Raw genomic sequence first — 11,522 nt, forward strand, 5'->3', positions numbered from 1 at the left:
AAATCTTGTTCTCTCTCCCATTTTAGCAATCTTCTCCATACACCTACTCGGTAGCTTCCTTCTACCTCAGCATGTTAGGTGAGGTGACCCCTGTTTCAGTCCTTCCGCCTCTCAGTGCTCAGCAGCAGACCCCAGTCTCATCTTCTGAGAACTAGTTATACAGCAAACTTGGCAGCCATAGCCCTTGCTAGATAAGGCAGTTCATTGTTCAGACTCCAAACTTTAACTCAGTTCTTAATAAACTAAATATTAATTTGTGATTAGCTGTGATTGGACAATCACAGGATTTGGGGGGGGAGGGGGAGGGGAAAGGATATGAATAAAAGGAGGAAAATACAGATGTAAAATTAACCGGGCAAGGTGTTTTGTGCGAGCGGAAAAAACATTCATTTTAATCTGATCTTGGTCAAAGGGCCATTGTTTTCTTTCTAAAATTTAACTGCCCATTTAAAACAAGATCTTGTTGAGTCAAGATCCATTAACTGGTTATGTTCAGATATGTGAGGCGAACGTGATAACCACTACACTAGGGAAACCGGCCGGTTATGTTCAGATATGTACTGGATTTAAATATCTTCAAGGTGTCAGTGAAGACAGGTCATATTAAGACTGGTAACAGTATAAGATTAAAGAATGAGTATTTACTTGTGAAAATAAAATATTTTAACATCTCTTCAAGAATTCCATAGGTCTTTCTAGCATACAAAACTGCTATGCCTGTTTAAAAAGATAAAGTCCCGGGGCGCCTGGGTGGCTCAGTTGGTTAAGCGTCTGCCTTCAGCTCAGGTCATGACCCTGGGGTCCTGGGAATCGAGCCCCACGTCGGGCTCCCTGCTCTGCAGGGAGTCTGCTTCTCCCTCTGCTTCTCCCTCTGCTGCTCTCGTGCTCTCCCTCACTTTCTTTCCCTCTCAAATAAATAAATAAAATCTTAAAAATAAATAAATAAATAAAGATAAAGTCCTGCACACCAAAGTCCCCTATTCAACAGGAAATAACAGCAATGCTTCTTGTCAGTTTCATCTACTCCAGCGTGTTTCACACACTGAACGTATTAGCCTCACCAGTGCCGAGATTCGCAACCGCGGCAGCTTCTTGGTATGACCGCGATTGCTTTTGAAGTGCTATTCTTCAGAGATTCTAATTTAACTGGTGGAAGTGGGGCAGGCTTACATATTTCTTAGGTTAAGGTCTCCCCAGATGATTTCAATGGATCCGAGAACACTATGTGAGTAAATTGTGAAGCAAATTACTGGGTCATACGCAGCATTTTAAAAATGAAATACAGTATGTTTGCAGGAAAGGTAATCTTAATTTGTCAAACTTTTGTGCTGGCTATGTTGGTGTCAGTGTGTGGATATGAGTATTTACTTGGTTGCTATATAAAATATGTTTTTGACTGGAACACGCTTATCACTGGAACCAGTCTTCTATTCACAGACTGAATGAATGAAGTTTCTATAAACTTATTTTTCTATTCATAAGGACCTTCCTATGAAACTAAAGTGACTTTTAGTGTATAGAGGTTAGGAACACAGATTCTGAAGCTAAACGAACTGAGTTTGAATCCCGTATCTGCTCCTGACCTTATGACTGTGGGCAAATTCCTCAATCTCTCTGACCTCAAATTCTTCAACCGGAGAGCAGAGAAAATAACAGATGCTACCCGATAGGATTGTTGTGAGGATAAAACAAGTTCGTATATATCACAACAGTCCAGTATAGTTGGTAATATGTAAATATAAATACGTTTTTATTAAGTAAATAAAATTAAAATAATTCATTTGGACCTTCATTGAAAGAAACAGCTAAACTTTATTCTGGGTCACAGTACATTTCAGTATCAAAAAGACATACATAGTCAAAGCAAGGGAATTATAATGAATAATCTGCTGGAGAAAGAGGTGCAAAAGTCAAACCTAATTTCCTATTAAACTGGCTGGGAGAAGAGGTCCTAGAAATGGACTGAGTGTGTTCTCAGTTGATGTCTATGTAAAAAACTTTTAAATTCACTTGTATCTTTACATGGAACACCTTAATATTTAATAATGAAATGATTTATGTCCCTATCTCAGTCAAAATTTGATAGGATCCACTGCCTTTTGAATGTTGCGTGAACATCTTATAATCTTTTAATGCACCTATTCTCCTAACCAAATGAAGTTTCCCTGGAAGATATTTTCTTTAGCACTTTTGATGTTTCAATTTAAGCACAGGAGTAGGAGCGGTGAAAAAAATGTCCGTTTCTGTAGTCACTTGGGTAGATGGCAATTTTGGATTAGGGAGATTATAGGCTCCATGATAAATATTTCAGGCTGCCGAGTACAATGAAAAGTAATTAAAGCAGCTATGACAACAGGTGCTGTATGGGGGAAATGGTGCCTTTTATCATGAGGTTGTGGGTGCATGTGCTAAATGTGCTCATCATTTTCTCTTTTCTATTATTCACTGAATACCCTGGGGAGATTATTCTATTGCCAGCATTTATAGGATATAATGAAACCACATTAAATATGTATCTGATTGCTACCAACTGTGTGGAAAGCGTATGCTAACTATGGCTATGTACAGTGAGTTGGAGTCAGGGACCAGTGAAGTTCAACTTCACTGCGACTTCTTTGTGCTTGACCCACGGGCCTTCACTGTTTCACTGACCTTTAAGTCAAGCATCAGATATCTTTTTGTTTGTTTGTTTGCTAAATGAAAACTCGAAGAGGGTTGTAATAAGATATATACTTCTTTTAGACCTAAGTGTTTCCATAAAGGGAACTCCTTAACATATGGCATGTGAACAGCCGCGATGGAAAAATGATTTTAATCTTATCAGTTTTAATTACATATTTCTTTGGAATATTAAGCACCATATTTCACCACACATCTCTATTTTAACACCCATCAAACTTGTAGGCTTCTGAATGGCTAAGATTAACAAATCAGGAAACGACAGATGTTGGCGAGGATGTGGGGGAAGGGGAACCCTCCTACACTGTTCGTGGGAATGTAAGCTGGTGCAGCCACTCTGGAAAACAGTATGGAGGTTCCTCAAAAAGTTGAAAATAGGGGTGCCTGGGTGGCTCAGTTGGTTAGGTGACTGCCTTCGGCTCAGGTCATGATCCTGGAGTCCCGGGATCGAGTCCCACATCGGGCTCCCTGCTCAGCAGGGAGTCTGCTTCTCCCTCTGACCCTCCTCCCTCTCATGCTCTCTGTCTCTCATTGTCTCTCTCGCAAATAAATAAAATCTTAAGAAAAAAAAAATTTAAAAAAAGTTGAAAATAGAGATACCCTATGACCCAGCAATTGCACTACTGAGTATTGACCCCAAAGATACAAATGTAGTGATCCAAAGGGGTATGTGCACCCCAATATTTATAGTAGCAATGTCCACAATAGCCGAACTATGGAAAGAGCCAAGATGTCCATCAACAGATGAATGGATAAAGAAGATGTGGTGTATATATATATATATGTGTGTATATATATATATATATATATATAATGGAATATGATGCAGCCATCAAAAAACCCCAAAATCTTGCCATTTGCAATGACGTGGATGGAACTAGAGGGTATTATGCTAAAAACTTTCTTTTCTTTAAGGTTAACACAGATAAAGTTTCTAATCTCATACTTTCCACTTATATAGAAGACGATTATAATTGGATGGTAATCAAACTGCTGCTTTAAATGTAGAATTAACTTATGTGTGTATTATCCCTTTTTTATTATAATGTTTCCTTTATACAAGGATGCACATTCTTCCAAGGTTAAAAAGGTTCCAAAGTCACTTCTATGTATTTGTAGATCAGGACTTGTTTATAGATGACAACTTTATTGTGTATAGTTAGGTTTACTGACCTTGGAAGAAAAAAGCGAATCTGATAATGTGTAGTAATCTTTAATTATTTTACTACAAATCTAATGCAATAAATTTGAAGACTAAATGTCTTATATTTGCATACACTATTGACTATTGATTATATTCTTACAATGTTTCAAATAAATTTCCTATCAAAATACCTGAGAACTTTGGAAATGTCATATAAAATCTGATGAGAAACCGTATCTTCTATACATTGTGGCTTTGTGAATATAGGAAGATAAGAAATATCTCTAAAATTTTATTAAAAAGTCTGAATCTATTCTGAGTTTGAAATCATTTATTTAAAGAAATGTTTACGGTTGAGTGCTTACTCATGCGTGGCCCTGGGTCAAGCATTTAAGACAACCAGGCTGAGTAAGGGCACTGTTGTAGATCCAAACACTTAGGAACACGTGCTTTCCTTTCCGAGTGAGAGCTGAGGGCCTATCTTCCTAACACTCTCTAGTGTTTAGAATTACTGATCTGAAAGGCAAAGATTCTCTATGGATGTAGCTCTCTTTCCCAGAGAATTCCCTGGCATGTGTTTTAGAGTCAATGAGTCTCACAGTTAAGCAGGAATGGAACCACTGAGAAAAAAGGAAATTTTTATTTGAAATTGACCTAGAACTTCCTGATGCTTATAGGCATCATAGAAGAATTCTGCCATCTTTATAATCAAAAGCACTCCTGCCTTCTGGTTCATGAGAGGTTATCCTCATTCACTGACTTGAAATGTTTTTATTCATTTACTCATGTACTGAGTAATGTGCTGGGCCGTGGGGTTACAAGAGAACGAGAGAGAGACACCATTTCCGCCTGTGGAGCTTATGCACTTCTTGTTGGGAAGACAGATATGAGAGCAGCAAATGCAAGACACAGCAACTACTGTGGGAACAGAGCGGCAGGGTGCCTCGCACAGCCTTGAGAGGGGTGGTGGGGAGAACCCAGCAAAGGCTATCTTGATGAATTAATAGCTGAACAAAGACCCATAAGAACAAGTTAGGAAATTGTGGGGGCTGGGGAGAATGGAGGAAAGTGTCCTATGCTAACAGAAGAGCAAATGGTCTCTGGGAAGGACTGAAGGTGAGGAACTCATGAATTGAGAAAAAGATCTGTTTGCCTGGACCTCGGGGAGTGAGGCTGGAGGCAGAATTAGGGATTTGTAATTTGTGTTAAGAGTTAGAACTTTGGGGACGCCTGGGTGGCTCAGTCGGTTAAGTGTCTGCTTTCGGCTCAGGTCATGATCCTGGGATCCTGGGATCGAACCCCGCATGGGGCTCCCTGCTCGGCAGGAAGCCTGCTTCTCCCTCTGTCTGCAGCTCCTCTTGCTTGTGCTCTCTCTCTCTCTCTCCCTCTGACAAATAAATGAATAAAATCTTAAAAAAATATTTTAAAAAAGTTAGAACTTCATACTAAGGGCAATGCAGAGCCATCTAAATGTATTGAGCAGTGCAAAGACTTTAAAACAATCACAATAATAATAAAAAAAAGGGAAAAAGAGAGGCGGTAGAGAGACACCAGTAGGAGAATGTGGCAATAATCTAGATGAGAGATTTTTGAAGAGGGAACTGTAGTGTAGCAGCAGTGGGCATCAAATGAAAGTTAAGTGAACTGTTTCAGAGTTAGTGCAGGAAGAATTTTATGCTGCTCATGTGATGAACGAGGGAGAGGGAAGAATGAAGGAGAACTTCCAGTTTTCCAAGTAACTGCATGGATAGCCATGTCATTCCCTGATATAAGAGGTACACAGGAGAGAAAAGGGGTTTTATGAAGTTGGTTTGGAAATACTGAGCTTGAAGTGCTTCTGGAATATACTAGAAATAGTTGGACTGGAGTGATCAGTGGTCAGTGAAGCAATGAGAGTGGGCGCATGAGCTTACTTAGAAAGAGTGTGCATAGGGAGGGAGGAAGAAAAAAGCCTGAACTATAACAAAATGAAAAGCATATATAAATGCAGAGGAGCCTGAAATTGAGTTTTGGAATAGAGAACCAGAAAGCGATCTATCCAGGTTCAGGAAAATGGAAGCTGGCAGCAGAGTTTCAAAAGGAGGAGGTGACAGTAGGCATCCAGTGGTGCTGAGGGGCCAAATAAGGTCAGTTTGAGTATTTACACTTGTTCATTTGATTAAGACATAGAATATTTTGTTGATTTGCCAAGCACGTATATAATTTCTGTATTTTTGTGTTAGGTGCAGCAACTTTTTCGCTGTTCCAGTGCCGTGATGTTCTAAGTACTGTGCTAGGCATTTTAGGTTATATTAGTTTATATGATTTTCACAATATCCCCATGATCTGGTAATATTATATCAATTTTACACACAAGGAAGTCAAGCTTATGAAACTCGTTTTGAGCCACAGATACTTATTCTTGGATGCAGGTTTGCTTTTTCGCTCTATACCACACTGCCTTGTGGGAGTTCTGACCCAATACCTGAGGATGTGCTGTCAAGTCATATCCATTTCAAGGTGATCCCTAATCTCTTTTGAGTCAGGTTTGTGCCAGCACCTGGTTCCCACCTTATAACCCAAGTTTGACTTCAGTGTTATGGTTCTCTGTCCAAGTTTTGTCTTGGAAATCTGCCTAGAGCAGGGTTTCTAAACAGCACCGCTATTAAAATTTTGAGCCAGATAATTATCTCTGGTGGGGGGCTATCCAGTGCACTGTGGGAAGTTAAGCAGCATCCCTGGCTTCTACACACTAGATGCCAATTGCATGCCCCACCCCCAAACGGTGACAATAAAAAAATGTCTCCACACATTGCCAAATGTCCCTGGGGGCAAAATGGCTCCCAGTTAAGAACCACTAGCCTAGAGCCACAATCCATTTAAGCCTGATGCTCTGCTGGGGCGCCTGGGTGGCTCAGTCGGTTAAGCGGCTGACTCTTGATTTCAGCTCAGGTCATGATCTCAGGATCCTGGAGTCGAGCCCTGTGTTGGGCTCTCTGCTCAGCAGGGAGTCTGCTTCTCCCTCTCATTCTCCCTCTGTGCTCTCCCTCTCTCTCTGTCAAATAAATAAATAAAATCTTAAAAAAAAAAAAAAGGACTGATGCTCTGCCTCACGCTTACCAGCCTTTTCTCTTTTCCACGCCACTAAAGAAACTGGAATCCAGTTCCTGACCACTGGGCAAGTTGTTATGATGCCCCTATCCAATCAACCCTGGCTCCTGATTTAGATTCTAAGTAGCCTTCTCCCGAATATACTGCCACTGGGTCCCCTCTACCTGCGGAGAAAAATGTGTTACACCACCTGAAACCTCCTGCCTGGTGGCCTCTGCCACATCTGTGTCGACCCCAGCCTGTTGCTCAACTGCATTTCTTTTTCATTCCTACAGCTGAGTGACTGCCTCTGTAAAATCAAGTGTAAGGTCTAAATACCCTCTTTCTGTTTCTTCTGCTTTAGTTGACTACGTAGTTGCTGTCCATATTCTAAGACATGAGCCTTGGAACACTAATAATGACCCAAAAACATGTTTCAGGGGGAGGGGATAGCAACTCTCAAGGCAATTTCCAAAGCATCTCTACTTTCCTTTAAAAACAATCACACTAAGAGGCTCCTGGGAAGATGGCAGAACAGGAGGACCCTGGGCTCACTTCTTGCTACATGGCACCCACATTGGCATAAATAACCCAGGAAGCAGCAGAACAGACTCTCCACAGCCCGGCATAGACAAGAGGCCACAGTGAAGCAGATCCACCCCCTCCAATTGCTCTTGGCAAGATCCCATCAAAGCGGTGCCACAAGCCTGGCAGTGTGCACACAGCCCAGACAAGGGCCAGCACCACTCCAAAGTGAGTCCTGTCCCAGGGAGAGGGGAAGATAACCACACACCAGTCTGACTATGACCCCAGCAGTGGGCTGGGGGCAGGCAGCTGGTCTGACTGCAGGCCCCACCCACCAACAAAAGCTTCTCAGGGGACAACACAGGGACAGTGCCTGCAGTTTGGTGCTCCTGCATCTCTGGCGAACACCTGGTCTGACTCAGCTCAAGCCCAAGGCAGCCCCAGACCGGCCCACTAACACCATGGGCACCAGACTCTGCCCACAGCAGGCAGAGTGCCATCACAGGTTGGACTGAAGGCAAACACAGCAACACACATAGGAGACACCCCCTGGAGCACCGTTTTCTGGTGAAAAGGAGACATTGTGCTGCAGGACCTCTTATTCATAAAGTCACTACCTTCAAGTGCAAGAGACATAGCTGAATTTCCTAAAACACAGAAACAGACACAGCAATAGACAGGATGAGGAGACAGAAGAATATGTCCCAGATGAAAGAGTGGAACAAAATCAGAGCAGGAGACCTAAGCAAAATGGAGGTAAGTAATATGTCTGATAGAGAATTTAAAGTAATGCTCATAAAGATACTCACTGGACTTGAGAAAAGAGTGCAGGACCTCCATGAGACCCTCCACCAAGAGATAGGAGACATAAAAAAGAACCAATTAGAGCTATTGGACTCACTAAATGGAAATAAAAATAGACCACCTGGAATAAAGAGCAAACAAGAGGAAGTAGAAGAACAGATCAGCCACCTTGAGGACAGAGTAATGGGAAATAATCAAACTGAGCAGATGAGAGGGGAAAAAAATATGCAAAATGAGAAGAGACCCAGGGAACTCAACGACACTGTCAGGCATAACAGGGATGGGGATCCCAGAAGAAGAAGAGTGAGAAAAGGGGACAGATTTGTCTGAAGAAATAATAGCTGAAAACTTACTGAATCTGGGGAAGGAAAGAGAAATCCAGATCCGGGAGGCACAGAGAGCCCCCAACAAAACCAACCCAAAGAGGTCTGCAACAAGACACAAAGTAAATAAGATGGCCAAAAGTGGTGATAAAGAGAGAATTTTAAAAGCAACAAGAGAAAGGAAAGCAGTGACATACAAGGGAAACCCCATATGGCTATCAGTGGGTTTTTCAGCAGAAACTCTGCAGGCCAGAAGGGAGCAGCATGATCAATTCCAACTGCTAAAAGGAAAAAATCTACAGCCAAGAATACTCTATCCAGCAAGGTTTTCATTTAGAATAGGAGAGAGAGAGAGAGTTTCCCAGAAAACAAAAGTTAAAAGCAAAACCAGCCACGTCCCTGTCACACATGATGCCATCAGCCTGTGGGTCCCAAATTCACAGTCCAGCCGGCCTCCTGCCCGAGTCAGCATGCATGGCCTGCCACCTACTCAATGCCAAGTCAACACGCCTTCACCTCAGATTGCCAAGGGCTCAAATGGCACTCTTCCCCTCAAATTCCAGCCCCTGTGCTCAAGTTTGTGCACACAAGTGGGCATAATTATAACAGCAGAATGAAGCAACCCAAACAGTGACACTATTTCTGTGGAATATAGAATGGATAAAAGGAGTGTGCTAGGCTGAGAACATCTCCAACAAGCACATCAAAGAACAATACATACAGCATGATTCTGGTTAGTAAAAAAACAAACCTGGGAAGAATAAAACAAGATGAAATCAGAGAGGGAGACAAGCCATAAGAGACTCTTAAGCATAGGAAAGAAACTGAGGGTTGCTGGAGGGGAGGGGGGTGGATGGGGTAACTGGGTGATGAACATTAAGGAGGACACGTAATGGAATGAGCACTGGGTATTCTAGGCAACTAATGAATCACTGAACTCTACCTCTGAAACTAATAATATACTATATGTTAATTAACTGAATTTAAATTTAAAAAAAGGAAACCCCCCCAAAATAAATAAAAATTAAAAGATCACATTATATATCCAGCATCCATCAGTTCGTTTAAATTCCCTTCCAAACTTTATTTTCTGTATTATCCCTTGGGGCAATGTATCAAGTAAAGTAGTACTTCATTTAATATTTAATATGCATTAAAGTGCCTTTTTTTTCTTCAAATTCTAGAGTTGCATGCTAGTTTTAGAATTAAGGACTTCAGTAAGAGAGATGGTGTTCTTTGTCATACTCAAACCTATGTCTCCAGTCTTAATGATCATCCTCATACTTCGGTTTTTCTTTTTCTATAGTTATTCAGAAGTGTTTTCATCTTCTTGGTTATTTCAGTTGCTATAAGTTTAATACTCTCTTATTTTAGGTTTGGCAAACAAAATTGCATGCAGTGTTCCAAATGCAAATCAATCAGGGTTTTGCATTGTTTTGTGTTTATGAGTAAAGTCATATTTTCTGTTAATAAGCATTCTTTATTTTGATTCTGATTCCGAATATTGGACTATATCAGACAATTCTATTAAAAATAGAAATGGTGCTCGCTTCGGCAGCACATATACTAAAAATTGGAACGATACAGAGAAGTTTAGCATGGCCCCTGCGCAAGGATGACACGCAAATTCGTGAAGCGTTCCATATTTTTTTGAATCACAGATCTGTACCTCTGAAACAAATAATGCAATATATGTTAAGAAAAAAAAAGAAGAAGAAGATAGCAGGAGGGGAAGAATGAAGGGGAGGAAATCGGAGGGGGAGACGAACCATGAGAGGCCATGGACTCTGAAAAACAAACTGAGGGTTCTAGAGGGGAGGGGGGTGGGAGGATGGGTTAGCCTGGTGATGGGTATTAAAGAGGGCACATTCTGCATGGAGCACTGGGTATTATGCACAAACAATGAATCATGGAACACTACATCAAAAACTAATGATGTAATGTACGGTAATTAACATAACAATAAAAAATAAAAAAATAGAAATGAAACAGTTTAGTGAGATATTCAGTTGCTGCAGTCAATGATAGTTTATGGCAAATTCCCTCCTCTATATCAAATAATTTATGTTGCTAATTTAAACAATAAACCAATTGTATCTATACATCCTATATTTATATGTATGTATTTCTAAAATAAACATCCATCACCCAGCTATGGCCTGTAAAAAGATTATATCCTCATTATTAGGCCTGGTCTCTTTTGAAAAGGTGTAATTCTGGGTGTCAGCCATCCAGGAAAACTAAGGTATAATTGATTTAGGCAGGGGAGGGAATCCGATTGAGTATTCTTGAGGTTTTACTCTCGTAAGCCTAGATGTGATGAATCTAAGAACACTGAGGAGAATCCCTGGATATTAGGAATTAAGAGTATAAATAACACTAGTCATAACAATTATTCTTATGAGTGAGGCAAATGCGAAATTTATTTAATTTAATCTTCACAGCAACCATAAGATGCAGGTGGGCACTATATTATCATCCCTACTTTGTAGACGGAGCTGCTGAGACAGAGTTTAAGTAATATATCCAAAGTCACTCGGGTCGTAAATGGAGAATTGGGCTATAAACTCAGGTGTGCTTAAATTAAAACTCCCCACTCAAAGCCAATATATTCCTAGAAGTTTCTGCAACAGTGGCAAGCTAGCAGTGAGTCAGGAACCCTATTAGAAGATTTCTTTGGGGTACTGTCCAATAGAAATATTGTACAAATCACATGTGTAATTTAAAATATTCTAGCAGCCACTGCAGAATAGAGTAAAAAGAAACAGATAAAAATAGTTTTATTTATTAATTTTTTTTAGATAAAGATAGTTTTAATGGTATATCTTTAACTTACCTAATATGCCAAAAATACCATTTTAATATGCAATCAATATGAAATTACTTTTTAATCAATATAGAACTATGAATGAGGTATTTTACATTCTTTTTGTGAAATCCACCATGTGTTTTATGCTTGCAGCACATCTCCGTTGGGA

At 40.5% G+C, this 11,522-nt stretch overlaps 1 non-coding gene across 1 annotated transcript; it reads left to right on the forward strand.

Moving 5' to 3' along the window:
- The first annotated feature begins 10,086 nt into the window (after positions 1-10,086).
- Positions 10,087-10,194, forward strand: LOC118011003. The gene has a single exon (XR_004679396.1). It is a non-coding gene; the product is annotated as a U6 spliceosomal RNA (small nuclear RNA).
- The last annotated feature ends 1,328 nt before the right edge of the window (positions 10,195-11,522 follow it).

The sequence above is a fragment of the Mirounga leonina genome, unplaced genomic scaffold, assembly GCF_011800145.1.
Source record: "Mirounga leonina isolate KUSES-001 unplaced genomic scaffold, KU_Mleo_1.0 Mir_129, whole genome shotgun sequence".
In the NCBI taxonomy this organism is placed as follows: Eukaryota; Metazoa; Chordata; class Mammalia; order Carnivora; family Phocidae; genus Mirounga; species Mirounga leonina.